The following is a 21,666-nucleotide window of genomic DNA, read 5'->3' as shown; positions in this document are numbered from 1 at the left end:
TATTTACGGAGTTTATTCCACAGTCTCAGACTGGCTCCTCAGAAAGTTTTTTCCTGCACAGGTGAGCTTACCCTTATTGTTGAAAGTTTCAGTGTACCCAAAGGAGCACAAATGTCTATCACAGCCTTCTCCAGAGCATTAGGTAGTATTTTTGATTTCCTGCACACAGGGCATGCAGTGCCTTGGAGATAAGGACTGAGAACTTGCATCAGCTTCATTCCTTGCTAGCATGGCATAGCCCTTTCCAACATGGCATTCAATGGCCCCATCCTCCCGGTAAGGCCTTAGCTTTCATAATGTGCTTATATTAGGGATGTTAAAATGTGTTTAAGTAATCATGTAACTGCTGAAAATGTCAGTGGTTACATACAAGCTGGTGTGTGCATGGAGCTGACTTTTAAGTTGGTACCCTGTGCATAGTGGCTCTACCTCCTTCCCTCCCTTCCCTCCAGTGCATGCCAGAAATTTCCTTACACTCCCTCCCCCATGGGGGTGTATACCGCTCCTGAATTTCCCCAACACCCCCCCAGTTTTGTGAACTATGATGCCATACATCTCACCTTCACCCTCACGGTGTCACCCCTCATCAGCTCTGACACCCCCCTTGTAAATTTGAACACCCCCCCCCCCCAATTTCAATTCCTGGGGCGACTACTGCTGATGTGCTGCGGGATGAGCTGGCTTTTAAGCCTGCTCCCTGCATATACCAGGAGCTTGCGGGTATCACTTTCACATCCCTAGCTTTCATGTGCCTGATGGTAGTTTTCTCATTTCAAGATCCTTTGGTTCCATCCTTCCCACCATAGCACCCATTGGCCCATCTTCTTCCCTGCTGGGCCTTGCCTGTCCCACCCTAGCACCCACTGGCCCATGCCCCTGCCTCAGAGAAACCATACAGGAGAGAGTTCAGAAGACTGGAAAAGGGCAAATATAGTGCCCATCTATAAAAAGGGAAACAAGAACAACCCAGGAAACTACAGACCAGTTAGTTTAATTTCTGTGCCAGGGAAGATAATGGAGCAAGTAATGAAGGAAATCATCTGCAAACACTTGGAAGGTGGTAAGGTGATAGGGAACACCCAGCATGGATTTGTAAAGAACAAATCATGTCAAACCAATCTGATAGCTTTCTTTGATAGGATAACAAGTCTTGAGGATAAGGGAGAAGCGGTGGATGTGGTATACCGAGACTTTAGTAAGGCATTTGATACGGTGTCGCATGATATTTTTATCAATAAACAAGGCAAATACAACTTAGATGGGGCTACTATAAGTGGGGGTACATAACTGGCTGGATAACCATACTCAGAGGCTACGTCTACACTGGCACCCTTTTCCGGAAATGCTTAAAACGGAACAGTTTTCCGTTATAAGTATTTCCGGAAAAAGTGCGTCTACATTGGCAGGATGCTTTTCCGGAAAAGCACTTTTTCCGGAAAAGCGTCTGTGGCCAATGTAGACGCGCTTTTCTGGAAAAAAGCCCCCATTGTCATTTTCGCGATTGGGGCTTTTTTGCGGAAAAGACTACTGTGCTGTCTACACTGGCCCTTTTCCGGAATAGTTTTTCTTGAAAAGGACTTTTTCCCGAACGGAAGCAGCATAGTCTTTCCGGAAAAACACTGACAATTTTACAGTAGATCGTCATTGCTTTTCCGGAAAAGCAAGCGGCCAGTGTAGACAGCTGGCAAGTGGGGTTCTGCAGGGGTCTATTTTGGGACCAGCACTGTTCAATATCTTCATTAACGATTTAGATATTGGCATAGAAAGTACGCTTAAGTTTGCAGATGATACAAAGCTGGGAGGGGTTGCGACTGCTTTGGAGGATAGGGTCATAATTCAAAATGATCTGGACAAATTGGAGAAATGGTCTGAGGTAAACAGGATGAAGTTTAATAAAGACAAATGCAAAGTGCTCCACTTAGGAAGGAACAATCAGTTTCACACATACAGAATGGGAAGCGACTGTCTAGGAAGGAGTACTGCAGAAAGGTATCTAGGGGTCATAGTGGACCACAAGTTAAATATGAGTCAACAGTTGCAAAACTGTTGCAAAAAAAGCAAACATGATTCTGGGATGCATTAACAGGTGTGTTGTGAGCAAGACACGAGAAGTCATTCTTCCGCTCTACTTTGCGCTGGTTAGGCCTCAGTTGGAGTATTTTGTCCAGTTCTGGGCACCGCATTTCAAGAAAGATGTGGAGAAATTGGAGAGAGTCCAGAGAAGAGCAACAAGAATGATGAAAGATCTAGAGAACATGAGCTGTGAAGGAAGGCTGAAAGAATTGGGTTTGTTTAGTTTAGAAAAGAGAAGACTGGGAGGGGACATGATAGCAGTTTTCAGGTATCTAAAAGGGTGTCACAAGGAGGAGGGAGAAAACTTGTTCATCTTGGCCTCTGAGGATAGAACAAGAAGCAATGGGCTTAAACTGCAGCAAGGGAGGTTTAGGTTGGACATCTGGAAAAGGTTCCTAACTGTCAGGGTGGTCAAACACTGGAATAAATTGCCCAGGGAGGTTGTGGAATCCCCATCTCTGGAGATATTTAAGAGCAGGTTAGATAAATGTCTATCAGGGATGGTCTAGACAGTATTTGGTCGGGCCATGAGGGCAGGGGACTGGACTCGATGACCTCTCGAGGTCCCTTCCAATCCTAGTGTTCTATGATTCTGTGAAATACTGCATAGCTCCCGTCCACCCCAACACGCCATGGGCTCTGCCCTCCCCTCACAGTACCCCATGGGCCGTGCCCCCTCCCCCGTCACAGCACCCCACGTGCCCTGCCCCCCCCCACAGCACCCCACGGGCCCTGCCCCCCCCCTGGTCACAGCACCCCACGGGCCCTGCCCCCCCCCGGTCACAGCACCCCACGCGCCCTGCCCCCCCCCCTGGTCACAGCACCCCACGGGCCCTGCCCCCCCCCGGTCACAGCACCCCACGCGCCCTGCCCCCCCCCCTGGTCACAGCACCCCACGGGCCCTGCCCCCCCCCGGTCACAGCACCCCACGCGCCCTGCCCCCCCTCAACACCCCACGGGCCTTGCCCCTCACAGCACCCCACGGGCCCTGCCCCCCCCGTCACAGCACCCCACGGGCCCTGCCCCTCCTCACAGCACCCCACGGGCTCTGCCCCCCCCCTCACAGCACCCCACGGGCCCTACCCCCCCCTCACAGCACCCCACGGGCCCTGCCCCCCCCTCACAGCACCCCACGGGCCCTGCCCCGTCTCCCCGTGAGGCTGGAGCCGAAGCGCGCTCTCTACTGACTTCCGCGGTTCTGTGTGACTCCCACAGGACCGAGCTCCCCTTATCAACGCGGGGGCTTGACCTGCCCAAGATGGCGACCTCCCCCCTCCCCTTTTATCAGCCCCTCCGACCTTCCCAACATGGCGCCCGGCGCCCCCCGAATCGCCCCTTTCGCGGCAGGCTCCCCCCGTCCGACCTCCCCAACATGGCGCGGGGCGGCGCCCCCCCCCTCCCGATGCGGCGCGGTGCCCTCCTCATCATGGCGGCGGCGCCAGCCCGTGACGTCACGCGCCCTCTCCTCGGCCTCCTGCTGCTGCTGGTGCCCGCCTCTCGCTCGCTCGCCATTGCGGCGGCTCAGGGCGAGCCGCGCCGTGTCCCCGCTCGGCTCCCTCCCCGGCCGCCGCCTGGCAGAGGCTCCACGGCGCAGGCCCGCTGCAGCGCAGCCGCTCTGAGGTGAGTGTCCTACCGCGCAATCTCCCAGCTCCTCCAGCCCCGGCGCAGCCGCAGCAACGCGGGGCCCCCGCCGGCTGCCCAGGCACCCCGCTCCGGAGCCCGCGCCGCCGGCCCGGCCTCCCCCGGCCCGGCCCAACTCCCAGCTCGGGGCCGCGCAGGCCGCGCTAGGCCCGGGCCGGGGTGGGCTGAGGGGCGGCGGGGGCGGGATCCTGCCCCCGAGCGGGGTGCGGCGGGGGGGCGAGGGGAGGGGGGTCGCTCGCTCTCCGGGGCGGCCCCGGCCCAGGATCCCCGCCTGGCCCCCCCTTCTCGCCAGGCCGCCCCCCTTGGGAGCAGGGCCCCTCCCTGCGGCCCCTTCTAACGGGGGGGGGGGGCTGCTCGCTCTCCACATTGGGGAGCGGGATCCCTGCCTGGCCCCTCACCCCTAGACCCCCCCCCTCTATCCAGGGCTGATCTGTCACCCCAGAGGGGAGCGGGATCCCTGCCTGGCCCCTCACCCCTAGACCCCCCCCCTCTATCCAGGGCTGATCTGTCACCCCAGAGGGGAGCAGGATCCCTGCCTGACCCCTCACCCCTAGCCCCCCCCCCTTCTATCCAGGGCTGATCTGTCACCCCAGAGGGGAGCGGGATCCCTGCCTGGCCCCTCACCCCTAGCCCCCCCCCCTTCTATCCAGGGCTGATCTGTCACCCCAGAGGGGAGCGGGATCCCTGCCTGGCCCCTCACCCCTAGACCCCCCCCTCTATCCAGGGCTGATCTGTCACCCCAGAGGGGAGCGGGATCCCTGCCTGACCCCTCACCCCTAGACCCCCCCCCTCTATCCAGGGCTGATCTGTCACCCCAGAGGGGAGCGGGATCCCTGCCTGGCCCCTCACCCCTAGACCCCCCCCTCTATCCAGGGCTGATCTGTCACCCCAGAGGGGAGCGGGATCCCTGCCTGGCCCCTCACCCCTAGACCCCCCCTTCTATCCAGGGCTGATCTGTCACCCCAGAGGGGAGCGGGATCCCTGCCTGGCCCCTCACCCCTAGACCCCCCCTTCTATCCAGGGCTGATCTGTCACCCCAAAGGGGAGCAGGATCCCTGCCTGGCCCCTCACCCCTAGACCCCCCCCTTCTATCCAGGGCTGATCTGTCACCCCAAAGGGGAGCAGGATCCCTGCCTGGCCCCTCACCCCTAGACCCCCCCTTCTATCCAGGGCTGATCTGTCACCCCAAAGGGGAGCGGGATCCCTGCCTGGCCCCTCACCCCTAGACCCCCCCTTCTATCCAGGGCTGATCTGTCACCCCAAAGGGGAGCAGGATCCCTGCCTGGCCCCCCCTTCTCGCCAGGCCGCCCCCCTTGGGAGCAGGGCCCCTCCCTGCGGCCCCTTCTAACGGGGGGGGGGGGGCTGCTCGCTCTCCACATTGGGGAGCGGGATCCCTGCCTGGCCCCTCACCCCTAGACCCCCCCCTCTATCCAGGGCTGATCTGTCACCCCAGAGGGGAGCGGGATCCCTGCCTGGCCCCTCACCCCTAGACCCCCCCTTCTATCCAGGGCTGATCTGTCACCCCAGAGGGGAGCGGGATCCCTGCCTGGCCCCTCACCCCTAGACCCCCCCCCTCTATCCAGGGCTGATCTGTCACCCCAGAGGGGAGCGGGATCCCTGCCTGGCCCCTCACCCCTAGACCCCCCCCCCCTCTATCCAGGGCTGATCTGTCACCCCAGAGGGGAGCAGGATCCCTGCCTGGCCCCTCACCCCTAGACCCCCCCTTCTATCCAGGGCTGATCTGTCACCCCAGAGGGGAGCAGGATCCCTGGCTGACACCCCTCACCCCTTGACTGCCCCCTTCTATCCAAGGGAGGGAAAGGGGCTGATCTGTCACCCCAGAGGGGAGCAGGATCCCTGGCTGGCCCCTCACCCCTTGACTGCCCCCTTCTATCCAGGTGGGGGAAAGGGGCTGATCTGTCACCCCAGAGGGGAGCAGGATCCCTGGCTGACACCCCTCACCCCTAGATTCTCCCCTTCTATCCAGGGGGAAAGGGGCTGATCTGTCACCCCAGAGGGGAGCAGGATCCCTGGCTGACACCCCTCAGCCCTAGATTCCCCGCTTCTATCCAGGGGGGGAAAGGGGCTGATCTGACACCCCAGAGGGAGCAGGATCCCTGCCTGACACTCCTCCCTTTCTACCCATAGCGAAAGGGGCTGCTCAGCCTTCCCTCCGGGAAACAGATTCCTCACCTGACTCCCCCTTCCATCCAGAGATGGGGAAAGGGGCTGTTCTGTCACCTCTCTGGGGAGCAGATGCCTTGCCTGATCCCTTCTCTCCTGTCCGGGGATGGGGAAGAGGGCTGCTCCGCTACTCCTCTGGGGAGCAGGATTCTCGCCTGGCCCCCCAGTTCAGGGTTGGGGAAAGGAAAAAGGGTTGGAAAATGACCACCCCCCTGCCAGTCCAGGGAGAGGGCTGGAAGATGTCTCATCTCTGCTCTCCAGGGGGAAGCGTGTTTTCCCAGATCACCACTCTTAATGTAGGGGAAGTGGGAAAGAGTGCACCTGAAGGGACTTATTCTCTCTTTTCAGAAGTGAGCTTGGTTGCTGGCATTAGAGGGCAAAGGCGGGATTTGTATCCCTGCCCGCTAACCACTGCTGTTCATTTCAGATGACATCTGAAAGTATCTTCCCTTTTCCCCCTATCTTGAACAAATTCTGCCGTTCTTTAGAAGTGAATCATGGGGACAGGTCTGGGCTCTCACTCCTTCCCTTTCCAAGGAATGGAGAGAGGATGGGTGGCATCAGAGGCAGCCAAAAACAAAAGCATGTATTGCATGAGCTGCCAGTGTGGGTGTGTGACAGGAGGCAAGATCCCTGTTGCACTCAGGAAGAGCGTAATACAGTGGCCCTTACACATCAGGGTGTGTTTACCTTTTGCAGATCCCTCCCTCCATGGCTATCTTTTTGCTCCTCTGAATGGGTTGTGTTGCGGATAGGTCTAGTCCCACCTTTGGAAATTAGAAAGGTGGTTCAAGGTACTCAGGTTTTCTTTTTGTAAAGAGGATGCGTATGCATATTTTGTGCAAACAGCTTGTTTCAAAGCTATTCTGTATGATTTGTGAGACAAAATACGGTCTAAATGTTTTGTTGATCATTCAACCAGAATTTTCTTGTATAATGTATTCAAAGGTGGATTTAGGTCTTTAGTTACAAGACAAGAGTATTAGGCTCAAAAGACTTCATTCATGCAGAGTCCTTGCTTGTTTTTTTTTTCTCTTACAACTACTGATAATTTCACTTTCAGTATTTAGGGAGATGCACATTGCACATTCTAATCTTGTAGTCTCCTTTGCTTCTTGTCCCTCCCCCCCACTCCCTCATTACGCCCTCCATCATCAGCTCCTAAGTGCTGACTCTAATTTACTGGGGTGGCGGGAGGGTACGGTTTTGTTTTTTATTTTAATACAACAGTCCTATTGCTGTTCCAACCAGAATTGTTTTGTCGCGTCTGCCAGCTTTTCAGTTCAGAGAGAATATTTTAGGTATTAAGGGGGGAGGGGCGGGCTGCAATCATGTGCGTTTTTAGTGGTTTGCTTTTACAAAACATTTGTCTGACATGGCTGATTGTGTTCACTTTTATATCAGCTATAACTTCAGTTTGTGCTCTAATTCTTCAACATGTTGCTCATTTTTAAAAACCTTTATATTTATTGTTCAAGGCCTGGTGCTGGAAAATAATTCCTTTGAAGTCTAGATGTAATTCATCTCTTGAATGCACTAGAATTTTACATTTAACACAGAACTGAATTGGGAACAAAAACTAACCAACCAAAAATAAAAGTGAAAGAAAGGGTTGAACAGTGAAGCTGTCAAGTCAGGAAACACTGGTAGTCTCTAATTATATAATTACATATTATTTCCCATTTAAACATAGTTTTTTGTATAAGTTAAACTACATGTGTCTTGTTGTGTTGTAAACCACAGTTTATGCCACATATACAATATGTGTGGTGCCCTAAATATGTGTGGGGGTTAGCGTGGATGAGAAGCTGGATATGAGTCAACAGGGCGCCCTTGTAGCCAAGAAGGCTAATGGCATATTAGGTTGCATTAAGAGGAGCATTGCCAGCAGATCCAGAGATGTCACTATTCCCCTTTATTCGGCTTTGGTGGGGCCACATCTGGAGTATTGTGTCCAGTTCTGGGCCCCCCACTACAAAAAGGATGTGGACGCATTGGAGAGGGTCCAGTGGAGGGCAACCAAAATGATTAGGGGGCTGGAGCATATGACCTATGAGGAGAGGCTGAGGGAGTTGGGTCTGTTTAGTCTGCAGAAGCGAAGAGTGAGGGGGGATTTGATAGCAGCCTTCAACTTCCTGAAGGGAGCTTCCAAAGAGGATGGAGAAAGGCTGTTCTCAGTAGTGACAGATGGCAGAACAAAGAGCAATGGTCTCAAGTTGTGGTGGGGGAGGTCCAGGTTGGAGATTAGGAAAAACTATTTCCCTAGGAGGGTGGTGAAGCACTGGAATGGGTTACCTAGGGAAGTAGTGGAGTCTCCATCCCTAGAGGTGTTTAAGTCTCGGCTTGACAAAGCCCTGGCCGGGTTGATTTAGTTGGAATTGGTCCTGCCTAGAGCAGGGGGCTGGACTTGATGACCTTCTAAGGTCTCTTCCAGCTCTGTGGTTCTATGATTCTAAAGCAAGAGCTCCTATGGACTGTTGCTGCTATATATACATCATGAATAAGTCAATACTTATTGGACTTAAAAGAGGAGCCCTGCTTCATTTATTGCATGTTTATTTTCTAATGTGCATCAGGTCATGTAGTTTCATATGTTGGAATAATATTCCATGTTATGAAAGTTGCATATATACAAGATACAGAAAAAGATGCAGAGTTCCTCTTAAACACTGTGCATTTGCTACAGGCATTTTCATTGTTTGACTATAGATAACTTATGCATGCATGTACTCATATACCTGACTTCACTTGGCATATTGTATAAGTGTTTAAAATATTGCTACTCTGCAAAATCAAAACATCAAGTGAACATCCAGCACATCTCACTTAGGAAAATTAAGACAAATTAAGTAAAGGGGGTAAAGTGAAAGCACATTATTAAACCACTATATGAATGCTCTCATTCAGATGTAAAGTGGCTTCAGACCAGGTCTACACAAGCAGCATAGTTGTCCTTGTATATCAGTGGCTACCAACCAGTAGATCGGGATCTACCAGTAGATCCTGGAGCCTCTGACAGGTGATCCTGACTGGTTTGGACAGGAAGGCACTGTCATTCTCACAAACACACACTGTCTTTCACTCTCTTCTCCTGACCCAACACATAAGGTGGGGGGGGGGATGTTGTTGTTACTACTTTTACTGCTTGCAAAGTGGGTTATTTTTGGTTTTAGACTGGTCTGTTCATTTCATTATTTTCATTTCTCTCTTATGCTTAAATTTAATTCTTTGGGTAGCGAGCTCTAAAATGCCTTACGTGTTGTGGCTGGAGTAATTATCCCTATGGTAATTTCTTCTCCTGGAAGTAGCTGGCATGTCCCTGCAGCCCCTGGCTGTGTCTACACTGCACCCCTTTTCCGGAAAAGGGATGCAGATTAGACCAGTCGGAATTGCAAATCCGCGGGAGATTTAAATATCCCCCGCAGCATTTGCATTTACATGGCTGCCGCTTTTTTTCGGCTTGGGGATAAGCTGGAGAAAAGCACCAGTCTAGACGTGATTCTCCGGAAAATAAAGCCTTTTCCGGAGGATTTCTTATTCCTACTTTCAAGCCTCCCAGAAGGAGTGGGTGGAGCAGGGGCGGGAAGCGAGTGGGGCAAGGGGATTTGGGTTTGAGGTAGATCTTACATTGCACTTAAATTGAAAAAGGTGATCTTGTGGTTAAAAAGGTTAGAGACCACTGTTGTATATCAATAAAGTGCTCTCTCTGCCTATGCAGCTTTTCCCCTTCCCTTGCTGGACTGTAGTGTGTCTCTAGACCAGTGTTTCCCAATTTTATTTGGCCATGGAATCCTTTTGCATTTGAAAGAATTTTGTGGAACCCCTAATAAGTCTAATTTATGGAGCTGAAAAAGTAGACCACAAAATAAGGCGATTGCACCACTGATTGACAGAGTGCGCAGCGCTGAGTAGTGGCATCGTCATCCCCGCTCTCTGGCTAAGCTGGCATTACACAGGGACACTTACTGTGGCGAACACAAATTAAAATTATTTTCAATAAAATTCATAAATGCTTAAATATTATTTTTTTAAAATAATAAAATGGGATTGTCATGGAATTGTCTCGCGGAACCCTTATTTTCACTTTGCGGGTCCCCAGGGTTCCGCAGAACACCATTTGGGAAACTCTGGTCTAGACAATGGGATTACAGCTGCAATGCTGTAACTGTGTTGCTATAACTCCCATAGTTATTTTGTCCGTAGTCATTTGAGTCAAGTATTTGTTGCAGCTTACTTAGCTTTCCTGTGGTGAACTTCATTAGTGTTTGAGTAAATAGCCGTTACACATATTTGCCTAAAATTAGAATTGGTTACAGTAAATTGCATAGCAATGTAAAGCAATAGGAGGTGCTCAGCCATACCAGGTTAATTTGCTCTCTAACATGAAATCAGGCTGCTTCCAGAGATGTGTGACTGTATTATATACTTTGCAAATTTTTGGGTGAAATTCATCCTAGTGGACAGGGCCTGCTTAAAGCCCTATGGACTGAATAAGTGTATTAAGAACTTAAGTGGTACACAGTAGGGATGTTAAAGACTAGACAGCTAGTTGACTATCCAATAAGCATTTGCTTCTTGGATAGTCTTTTGAGTAGTCAATATTCCCCCCCTTGCTGCCTCTGTGAGATTGAAGAACCCTTCCCTCCCCCTTTGCTGCCTCTAAGTGGCAGCGCTGCACAGTGGCGCTGCAACTTTGAAACCCCAAGGTGGCCGCTGCACAGCTGATACATGGACCAGCTGTGAGGCAGCTGCCCCTTTAAAACTCTGCTTCTGCAGGATTCAAAGGGGCAGCTGTGGAGCCCAGGGTCGCTGACCCCAGGTTCTGGGTAAATTCTGCGGGCTCCACAGCTGGGCTCCACAGCTGCCCCTTTGAAATGTGCAGAGGTGGAAGTTTCAAAGGGGCAGCCGTCTCACAGCTGATCCATGCATCAACTGTGTGGTGGCTGCCCCTTTGAAACTGCCACCTCCGAGCATTTCAAAGGGGCAGCTATGGAGCCTGGGGTCAGCTGGGGGAGTCCCTAGCTGATCCCAGGCTCTGTGCAGCATTTCCCCAGATCCCGGGGAAGTCCCCAGCTGACCCCGGGTTCCAGGGAAGTGCTGTAGGGAGCCTGGGATCAGCTGGGCGCTCCCCAGCTGACCTGGGCTTCTAGTGGCATGCAGCGTAGAATGGAGCCTGGGCTCCGTGGCTTTGAAATGCAGAAAAGCCAACGGTGGGGACTGTTGTACATTTCAAAACAGGCACACCGCCAGCAGCCCAGAGTCACCGGGACTTCCTGCTGGCTCCAGGCTCTATGCGGAGTTCCGCATTCCTTCTTTGAAATATACAGGAGCCCCAGCTGGGGCTTTTTTACATTTCAAAGGAGGAATGCGGAAGTGCCTATCAAGTAATCGACTAGTCGATGGAATTTCCATCAACTAGTCAGTTAACCGCATTTTAACATCCTTAGGACACAGATCCTTCTGCACTTCACAGGGATATGTTTCACCCTCTAATATTTCTTTTGGACTATTTCTATATTTTTATAGTTAACCCATAAATAAAGAACATGTGCTTATATTTAAAATTAAACATTACTCATGCCTTTGGACACAACTACTTACTACTTCTACAATATCAGTTTAAATGCATTAAAGTTCCATAAAACTGTGAGTAGGTTTTCCATTTCTTGATTTGAGAGGAGGATTGTAGGTTTTTTTTTTTTTTTTCTTTTTGTGGACTTGTGTGGACTTGGCTTGCTTTCAAATCTGTGCCACCTTCAGTCTTCCCAACTCTCTCTTTCCCCATCTGCTCTTTTTGGATCCTCTTCCTGCTCTCTTATTCACACTATACTTATGCCCTTCTGTACTTTTTTCCTGGGACAGTCTTTCTCTTGTGCTCCAAATTACTGCCTTGTCCATAATGCTTTTTCCACACCATTTTTTTGAACAATAATCCACCAGTGAAATAAGTATGTTCTTTCCCCTGCTTCTGAAAGTTAAATCTGCACTATTTTGAGATAGGATCTTCAGCTAGTCACCTCTTGAACATAATCTTCCTTTTTTCTATACATGTACTGGGCCAAGAACCCTTAATAGTGAAATATAAATAGCTACATAATGGCCCATAATTTTCTATAAAGGATCAATTTTTCTGAAAACCTGACCTGTTTTTCTGCCATGGAGCAGCCTTTTGTCAATTTTTAAGAAGTATCTCTTGCTTTACAGACTTTATTCAAGCTTGGAACATAAACTATATTTTTGCTACAGCATCCAGGTCGCTGTGGGTGAGAAGTGTGTGGTTCCAATTCAGATTTGGTCTCTGGTCACTCCTATAATACAAATAACATTTCTCCCCCTATGACTAAGGTCTGAAAGCATGAAGGTGTGTTCCATGAGGGCATCTGCTGTGTAGGATGGAAAAGACCAACTTTTCCTATTTGTTTTGTTTCCAGTTTTCATACGTTGCTCCTTTCCTTGGAATAAATTGCCCTTTAGTGGGCAGTGGAGAGTATGTGTCTGTGTACTGAAGTGTAGAAACAGGTGTATGCTCAGTAAGGATCGGAAACTCCAGAGAGGTGCATGCTGCTCTGCTAGGCTCTGAGCCCTGGTTTTGATTAATGAGCTACCTTTTTCTTCTAGTGATGATTGTATATAAATGAAATGTCATTTTTTTAAATTCACTTGCTGCATGTGACTAGGATGTAAAATAGTAAGAAACTGATTTACTCCCAATTTAAGAATCGATGTGAGTGACTTGGCTGTTTAACTTTCATTTAATTGTATGAGTTTTTGATTGTGGTTGCATGATGCAACAGATGTCAGTTCCATAAAGTAATTTAGAAATACTTGTGTACTAATTTACATTCTACCTTACAACTTAAGTGAATGACTAAACTAGTCAGGTCCAAAAGAGCTTTATTCCCTCCCACTGTCTTGCATCATCTAATTGAAATAATCAAACTCTATTATAATTGAAAAGCTTGAAAAACTTCCCCAGAGTCTACTAACCTGGGTCAAAACATTTGTAAAGCTTTATTCCCCAGATTAGGCACATTTAATTTACATTGCAATATCTTTATATAGGAATGGAGCATAAATCAGCGCTGTTCCCAATAAATTCATTTTTGTCTCCCACTCCTTTACTGCTCCTGCTGACTTCTTGGGTGTACAGGAGGTCTTCTGTGCACCAACCCTTCCTCCTAAGGGAAGTGTAGCTCCAGATACTCTTCTCCTCTCATCGTCCCTTTCAATGAAAGAGCCATCAGGCTTTGGCCCCTATTCAGCCTTTTTGCTCGGATAAGTGCGTATTTCAAGCCCTGAATGTCTGCAGCACCATCACCATGCCTGCATAGGCATTAATAAGAGCTTGTCTATATGACACACTCATGAAAATTAATCTGAATAAATTGAATTTATTAAAGTCAGTTAGTTTAATTCCATTAAACCCCTGTGTGAACATACTCATTTAGGGTTGAAGTGGCCTTTATTCAGTGTAGTTTATTCAGAAGCTTTAATTAATCATATTTAAAAGCTAATTTGGATTGACTTTCTTGAGTATGTCCATGTAGATGAGCTGTAAAACAAGTCTCTTTCCTGAGGAATATACAGTCTAAGTTCCTGTGATGTTTGTAAGACTATACCCTTTTGACTTCACAGAGATGCTGATTTTTTAGTGATTTCTCATGGGAGGCTTTTATATATATATATATATATATATATATATATATATATATATATATATAAATAAATAAAATTTCAGCATATTTAAACCAAGAAAAGCCCCGGTGGCTTAGAACTGTAGATCACCTGGTTTGACTGGATTAATGCTCCGGGGAAAAGAAGGTTTCAAATCTGGTGGAATACCACTCTCTAGACTCAGATTTGACCTGGATCCCCACACAAATGGAGAGCTGAAATATAATCATACCATCCCGAGAAAAAATATTAGCAGCCATATGGTTGGTCAGCTGTACATTATTTATAATCAGGCCTCATCTTTTTAACAAATCATTTCAGTAGCTTTAAAATCTGGTATAATAATCTATGTGTAGGTTAAACTGTAGCATAGTCCAACATTAAATAATATGCTATCACAATAGCAAGGTAATCCAGTTTACAAAAAACAACAACACTCTGTCAGTACTTAAAGAAAAAAGCCAATGTCTGCATCCAATACTCTTGTTGCTTGAAATTCAGCTTCTGGCCCTAGTGACATTTGGGTTGTAATGAAAGTTAGTGTTACTTTTGATGACTTGCAGACAAAAGTTTTACCAGCAAATTCCAGGGTACAAAGCTGTGAACTTGAAAAGCATCAGCTTGCCTATTATACCTGGTGTCCTATCTGGAGAGGTGAGAATACTTTGTAAACTCCCTGCTCAAGATTTTTGAGGGTGGTTAGTATTCTTTGGGGCCTAGCAAGTAGGGTTGCTGCTCCCAAAATACAGAAAATTGTCCTCTGGATGCTGGACTGAACATTGCAGTAATCTGTAATATTAGCTGCCTCAGAGTGCACATGCAATCAGTGTAGGAAAAGGGGTTTCTCATGTTTCATTCAGAGAGAGATGGTAAAAAGGAAAATTCATGCCTTTTTGACCTGTCCCTGGGTATGGTAAATAATTGTCTGAAATTGTTTTGAAACACTTACAAGATACAAGTTCTCTAAATCTTTTTTCACTGGAGGTAGAAATACATCTGGTAGATTTAACACTAAATCTGTCTTTTGATTTAATTAATTTCCCCTCATTTATTAAACTCATTTACATTAATTTTTATTTTTTTCAAATAATGTCAGTTGAGTGGGATCTTGGCTTACTATGTGTGTTCACTGTTTTAGGAGTCTATGTATTTCTTTTCCATCCTCCGTAAACCATCTGTGGGATTTACTTACTGTTAAGGAAAGTGTTTTTGAGAGTATCGTCTTATATTTTGGGGTGTGTGGGAAGTGGTCGCTCTGCAGTATTGCTCTCTTCCAATCAGCCCCCTTTCTTTTCATGTTATGGAAAAAGTCAAATTCGAGACATGTCCCATTTTCCTGACGCAACCAAGCCCAGATCTTGCTTTAAGTTAGGATAAAAGGAAGCTGCCTACCAAATTTGATGTCCCTAGCTCTTACAGTTTAGGAGGAGTTCTTGAAAAAACGGACTCAGACGGACACACATTTCTTAAATATATAGATAGATCTAGGGGTAAACATGGCCCTTGTTTAAGACAGGCCTGCTTGACTAGTTCTATCTAATCAGGGCAACTTGAATTGGAACATGTGCCTTTGACATCATACAGGAGGAATTTCATAACTTCACACACAATGTTGTTACAACTCTGGTATTATTGACCAGTGCATTACTAGTTTTCAAACGATACCTCACAAGGCATATTATGTACAAAGATTATTGTAGTGTGCAGGAAATGAATATAGAGATGCATTTGGGTAGTGCAAGTAGGGCACACTGCCTTTAACTTGTGCTCAAGTGGTTGAGGGGAGCCTAGACTTGATCTACACTAGACTTTTAAGTCATGCGTGCTAACATCACACCTTCAAATGCTACTTTAGCCCACAGTGTGCTGAATTGCCACCCTCTCATTCAAATCCCTTCTTAAAACATGATAGTCCAGCATAATTATTAATTTGCAAATCTGCTCTATATAGAAGAGGATTAAAAACAGGAACGTTTGCACCTTAATTCAACCTGCTATGGCTGTTCTCTGTCTTTTAGAATAATCCTTTTGGGAAAAAAGGCTCTATCTTTGTGCTGTGCCAAGGATGTTCTCAGCAATCCGTGAATAATAGATCTCTCAGCAGTGGTATAAAGACCACTTCATGTTTTAATTAAAACTATATAAAGTAAAAATGACTCTATCTTAATTCACATTGTTGGAATGACTGTCAGTGGGATACAGAGTTCAGAGCAGAATTATTTTATATTGGAATACCTGCCTGATTCTTTTTCAAAAATGTAAAAAGTAAAGTTATGTATTCCCATAAAAAATCATAATCTCTGAGCAGTGTGCTTGTTTTACCTCATTGTATCTATGTTCTATAAAAGTTGTTAAAGCTAACGTGTGCTCTCTCATCAGTGTGTGCAATGGTTTCTAGGCATATTGATGGGCAGATTGCCCCATATATGTATAACATGAAACTTGCAGGTTTGTGAAAGAAATGCATGAATATTGAATGGAAATTCCATCATGGGGTTGAAGATTTTACAGTGTAGTTTAACATCAAATTTTGGATTACACCTCTATAGATTATTGCTTGATGTTTGAAAAAAGGAGCTTTTCACATCTGTTAATCTTTCTCCCTCAATTTTTCTTGCTTTTATACCACCATCCTTCTAGTCGAGACTGAAAACTGGATGGAATTTCCTTTGAAGCCAGTCAGAACAACTTATTCTGTTATTACAGTGATCATGAATTTGTATATTTTCCAAAGGGCTCAGCACCTCTCCTAGTTGCTACTGACCCATGGAGAGAGACCAGAAATCGAACAGGAGTCATCTGGCATGACTGTGGGGAACACTACAATGAGATCATTTCCAAGCATACTAAAGCGTGAGGAGAACTTGACATATATAGTATTCATATTTTGTACATGAACTTCTCTCAAGACTTTTATTGTTATAACTGAGGCAAAACTACAAAATAATTGGTCACAAATTGCATATCTATTATGAAATAAATGTAAGGTCATGTTTTCTATTACTGGCTCTTAGAAATTCAACTGTAGTTCAAGCAATGGATAGCAGTTATCTACAGCTGACTATCTAATGATTTTGTGTAGAATCATGTTGGTTTCACCTCAAGATTGTGATCCTTTTGTTTAGTGTGAAATATACATGTTCCCTGCACTTGTAGATCTACACAGAACTTTGATGGAAATTTTTAAGGAGAAAGATTGCATTCGTTCAAATTTTCTCTCTTCTTGGGTCTTTTTGCTTAGGCTTTGGATACATTACAAGCATAATTATACTGCTGTAGTTATACTGGAATAAACTGTAGAAAATATCCACATGGGAAGTTTATACAGATATAATTATGCTGGTAAATTTCTCCATCTAAACAAGCCCTTATGGAAAAGTCAAGTCATGCATTAGGTTTCAGATTTGTCTTTAACTTTCAGTGACACTGAAGGCTTAAAAAGAGATCCAGCTTGACTAGTTGCTCTTTTTTCTTATTAAGAGAATCAACACCCTGGATTCTGGGTACATTTTCAGTAGGTTAGAATGATGCCAAGTAGCTCTTCCCCGGAATGTGACATCATAATCAAATCATCATGATCGGCAATCTCCATAAAGGCATCAAGAAACCAGACTATCAGAAGAGTCCAAAATGTGCACTTGACGGGAAACATAAACAATATTTGTCTTCCATTCTTCCTCTATACATGGCCAAATTTGGACTCGGGTCTGTCTGACAGAACTGAATTACTGAGATGAGGGCTTTCCAGTGAAGCTGCCGTTTTCTCTGTTCTCACCAGTGTCACTCTTGCAACATATCACAAGAGCATGTGTAAAGGTATAGCTCTTACAGTGAAGCATAGGGAGGGAAGCCCCTGAGATAAGATCTAGGTCAGTGGCTTTCCACCTTTGCAGGCTACTCTGCCTTTTCAGGGAGCTGGATTTGTCTTGCATACCCCAAGTTTCACCTCACTTAAAAACTACTTGCTTACAAAATCAGACCTAAAAATACAACTGTCACAATATACTATTCCTGAAAAATTGCCGACTTACTTATTTTTACCATATAAGTATACAATAAATCAATTGGAATATAAATATTGTACTTCTATTTCAGTGTATATAGAGCGGTTTTAAACAAGTCACGTGAAATTTTAGTCTGTAGCAACTTCATTAGTGCTTTTTACGTAGCCTGTTGTAAAACTCAGCAAATATCTAGATGGATTGATGTGCCCCCGGTACACCTCTGCATACCCTCAGTACTATGCATTACCCCTGGTTGACAGCTATGAACAGCTTCATAGATGCCAATCTAACCCCTCGGATTTCCCCTGAAAGTGACTTGATAGCCAGTGTGGAATATTGAGTTCAGTTATAATATACTCAGATCAGGATTATGTACCTAAAAGGTTAGCAGCTGCCTCTTGCACCAAGTGGCCTTCAAGATTAGCTCTATTTATAGCATAGTGCCAGAGCCATCCTGTCCATAGGATGGTTTGGGGCAGCCACCCCGAACCCCATGGTTTGGGGAGCCCTACAGGGCCCAGGGCGGACTGGGGTATTAGCAAAGAGCCTGGCATGTGCAAACAGCCCAAGTCATGTTGCTTGGGAGAGGAGGCTTGGGGAAAGAGGTGCAATGGGGAGCAGAGGTGGGGCCTTGGGCAGAGCTTGGAGGCAGGGGGTGTCCTAGGTTCTGCGTAGTGTGCAGTAGTGCAGCTTTCATGTAACAAACATAACAGTGCTCATTCCACTGATTCAGACCAACACAGTCTCATGGCCTGTCCAAGATGACAGGTCTTTCTCACTACTATTGCTATTTGGGAACTATTTGAGGAGGGATCTAGCTAGAATCCTGATACAGAGAGCAGCCCTAAAAGGCAGGCAAATGCCACAAGCGCCTGAAGCTAAAAAGATTGAGTTCTTCAAAGAATGGGGAAGCATTATATCAGTCTGATGTGCTAAACATTAAGCTGCATGGCTCTTCTTGATTAGCTGTTAGAAAGCTCATTCGCGTTCTCCCAGGGCCTTATGAGAGGCTGACGTAGAGCTGAGTATCTTTGGCATATTGATGACATACTTCATATTTTCTCACTGCTTTCTGCAATAGCTTTACAAAGATTGCAGAAGCAGCCAGTGGTGACTAAGCCCTGTGGCAGTTGCTAAAGGAGTAAAAGCACTTGCATTCAATTACAAATGCACTGAGACCTGATTCAAACATCAGTTTCTTAGTAAGAGGGCAATCTATAATTAAAGCCATTGGAAAGCCACAAAAAGTAATTTAGCAGTCAGCTATTGATGGGTACAGCTGAACCCTCTTGCCTGCTGTCCAACAGCCAAGTCAGATGCCTGCGGCTCACAGGATGTTCTACAAGAATCCCCTTAGTTTGCTCACCACCACAGCACGTGTGAACAACAGTGCCAGTGTGATAGTCATTGCCTAATGCAAAGCAAACATGACTTTACTGTTCAGGATTGAACACGTGAAGGGGATATTAAACTCCAGATGTTGATGTTACAAACAGGCTAAGCAATGGAGGAGATACTCAATGAAAACATATCCCATATTTAAGCAGTTGAAGTCAAAACTGCAAAACGCATGAAAAAGCTGAATTAAAAAAATGTAATCTGATGCAAACATCCTGCTGCCAGGGATGTGTGCTTAGTGCCAGAAGATTCAACCAATTAACTCTGCATAGAACTTTTGTGTGAAGTCAGAATTTGTCATTGCCAATTATCTACTCACCAATACCACAAGAAATAAATAGTTAAGGGATTGGTGGGGAGAGGAACAGCCATAGTGCTATGCTATTTGCAAATTAGAGCTCCACCCGAGGGTTATCCTGGAGAGGAAAAATATAGAAGTGGCCTCACTCTCCTGTGCTAATCCACTACCTTCACTTCATTTTTCAACGGGAACATGGTACACCTACTGCGTCAGTCAAACAACCTCAATGTTGGTTTGTCTTTCCTTCCTCTCCCACCTGCTTGCCTTGTGTTACCTTTCTTGAGGTCCTGTCTTGTTTCATTTGAATAGATTGTATGTTGTAGGTCCTGTACTGAAAGGGTCTTTCAAAGTGTGTCATGTTTGTTGGACTCTGTGACAGCCACAAAAAGTACCATAGCTAACCAGAAGAATGTGCCACATCTTATTCAATAAACCTGGCCTGTGTGTCAGAGATCCTTGCCTTTGTGAATTCCAGACTAGACTATTACAGTTTACTAGCAGTAGCACACCTAACACTTCATTTTTTTTAAAAAGCTTCAATTAGTGCAGAATGTAGCATCCTGCCCCTTCTGTTACACTAGCTGCCGAGAGCATGTCACCATTGTGCTTTTCTCTTCATAGTGGCTTCCCACAGAACATTATAGTCAAATTGGAGATCTCTTAATTGTTAGGGCTCTCAATGGACTTGGTCCTGCATTTAATAGATCCCAAGGCCGGGAGGGACCAGTATAATCAACAAGTCTGACCTCTTGTGTGACACAGGCCAGAGAATGGTCCAAAAATAATTCTGCAAGCAGAGCTTTTTAGAAAAACATCCAGTTTTGATTTAATAATTGTAGTGATGAAGAATCCACCACAGCTCTTAGGAAACTGTTAATTATGCTCACTGTTCAGAATTTGTCTTCTTGTGAAACTGTTTGTTTAGGTTCAATATCCAATTATTAGTTTGTGATATCTAGGTAAAAAAGAGAGGAGTGAGTTGGGCATTGCATTTCCTTGGTAGGAGGGGAAGGATACCAGGCACGTAGCTGATGCTCTCTTAAGTGGGTACAGAAGAGAAGGATGGGAGTCCCAAGATGGCTTGTGAATTGCCAAGTAATCATTGGCCTTGGATTTGCTTACAGCAGATCTTGATGGGGTGCTGACAATTGTTAGCCCTTTTCTCTCCATTCAGCATAATTTGTAGCGCCTAGCATTCTGTTTGTAATGATGGTTGGCATTCCTGTGCCTGTCAGAAAATGTTGCTGTTTGGCCACCATGTGTTGCCACTGACATTCACGGAGTCCTTGCCTATCTCATCGGGTATGTCTACACTATAGTGTTATTCCGAAATAGCTTATTTCGAAATAACTCGTCTCCACACAAAATTCATTTCGAAATAGCATTTTGCTAGTTCGAAATAGCGCATCCCACTGTGTGGACTCTGAATCTCAATTAAGGCTGGCTGGAACCAGTTCCGGCAGGGCATCAGGTCAGGACTTATTGTGTGGGGCTGCTGCCTGAGGCTATCTGAGGTCTGTGCTTAAAGGGACCCCCGCGGATAGCCAGTTCTCAGGTTTCCCTGCTTGCTTGCCTACCTCAATGAGGGACAGCAAAGCATTTTGTCTCTGCATGCTCTGGTTGCCCTCACTTGGGACACCATAGCACTCTGCAACAGGGAGCCAGAGCTGCCCCTGTTGGTGCTTCTCTTGGATGCGTTGCTGCGAGCCTGGCTGCGCTTTCTGCAGGCTGCCATCCAGGAGGTCCATCGGGAGGGGGGGGTCGGGTCAGTATCCAGGAGGCCCTGCGGGAGAGCTTCTACCCTGAGGAGCACTAAGAGCCTCCCTGCTCTGCCCCACTGGGGGTTTGTGCCTCATTCCTCCCTCAGGTCCTGCTACTTACCCCTTCCTAACGCCAAATAAAATACATGTACTTTCATGAACACACACTCTCTTTATTTAACAAAACTGGGGGGGAGGGAATGAAACTCTGGTGAGACTGGGGAAAGGAGGCGGGAGAGGAGAAGAGAGGGTGGGAGAGAGGAGGAGGAAACCTGGGAGGAGGGAGCTGAAAGGGGGAAGAAGGGAAAGGGGAAGCTCAGGGTTGTGGGTCTCACTGGACCAACTTTATTTTCATGCAAACCTGCTCCTGGGTTCGCTTGTGGCCTTTGCTGGCCAGGCTAGCAGCTATCCTGCCATAGACTGCCGCGTTACTCTGTCTAGTGTGGAGATCATGGGCGTCGGGAGCATCCCCCACAAACCTGAATAAGGTCCATGATCTCCACCCTGGATCAGGAAGGTGCCTGCTGGCAGACTGCTCCTGGGGAGTGGTGGAAGGCTGGCTGACAGTGGCTTGCTGGCTCATGTTTTGGGGCCACCTGGTTAGGGGCAGTGACTGCTGGCCCTGAGCTGG

At 46.9% G+C, this 21,666-nt stretch overlaps 1 protein-coding gene across 3 annotated transcripts in view; it reads left to right on the top strand.

Moving 5' to 3' along the window:
- The window catches only part of NRF1 (nuclear respiratory factor 1), a 135,395-nt gene that overhangs the window by 22,808 nt on the left and 90,921 nt on the right, over positions 1-21,666 (top strand). The window contains exon 1 of one of the 3 annotated variants that reach the window (XM_075925374.1): positions 3,536-3,693. The exons of the other annotated variants lie outside the window; for them this stretch is intronic. The gene's annotated coding sequence lies outside the window, so the exon portion shown is untranslated. Of the gene's footprint in view, positions 1-3,535; positions 3,694-21,666 lie in introns of those variants that run through there. 3 annotated transcript variants of the gene reach the window in all.

This window comes from Pelodiscus sinensis, chromosome 1 (genome assembly GCF_049634645.1).
Source record: "Pelodiscus sinensis isolate JC-2024 chromosome 1, ASM4963464v1, whole genome shotgun sequence".
In the NCBI taxonomy this organism is placed as follows: domain Eukaryota; kingdom Metazoa; phylum Chordata; order Testudines; family Trionychidae; genus Pelodiscus; species Pelodiscus sinensis.
Note: the sequence above shows the minus strand (reverse complement) of the source record. Positions and strands in the feature narration are given on the sequence as shown.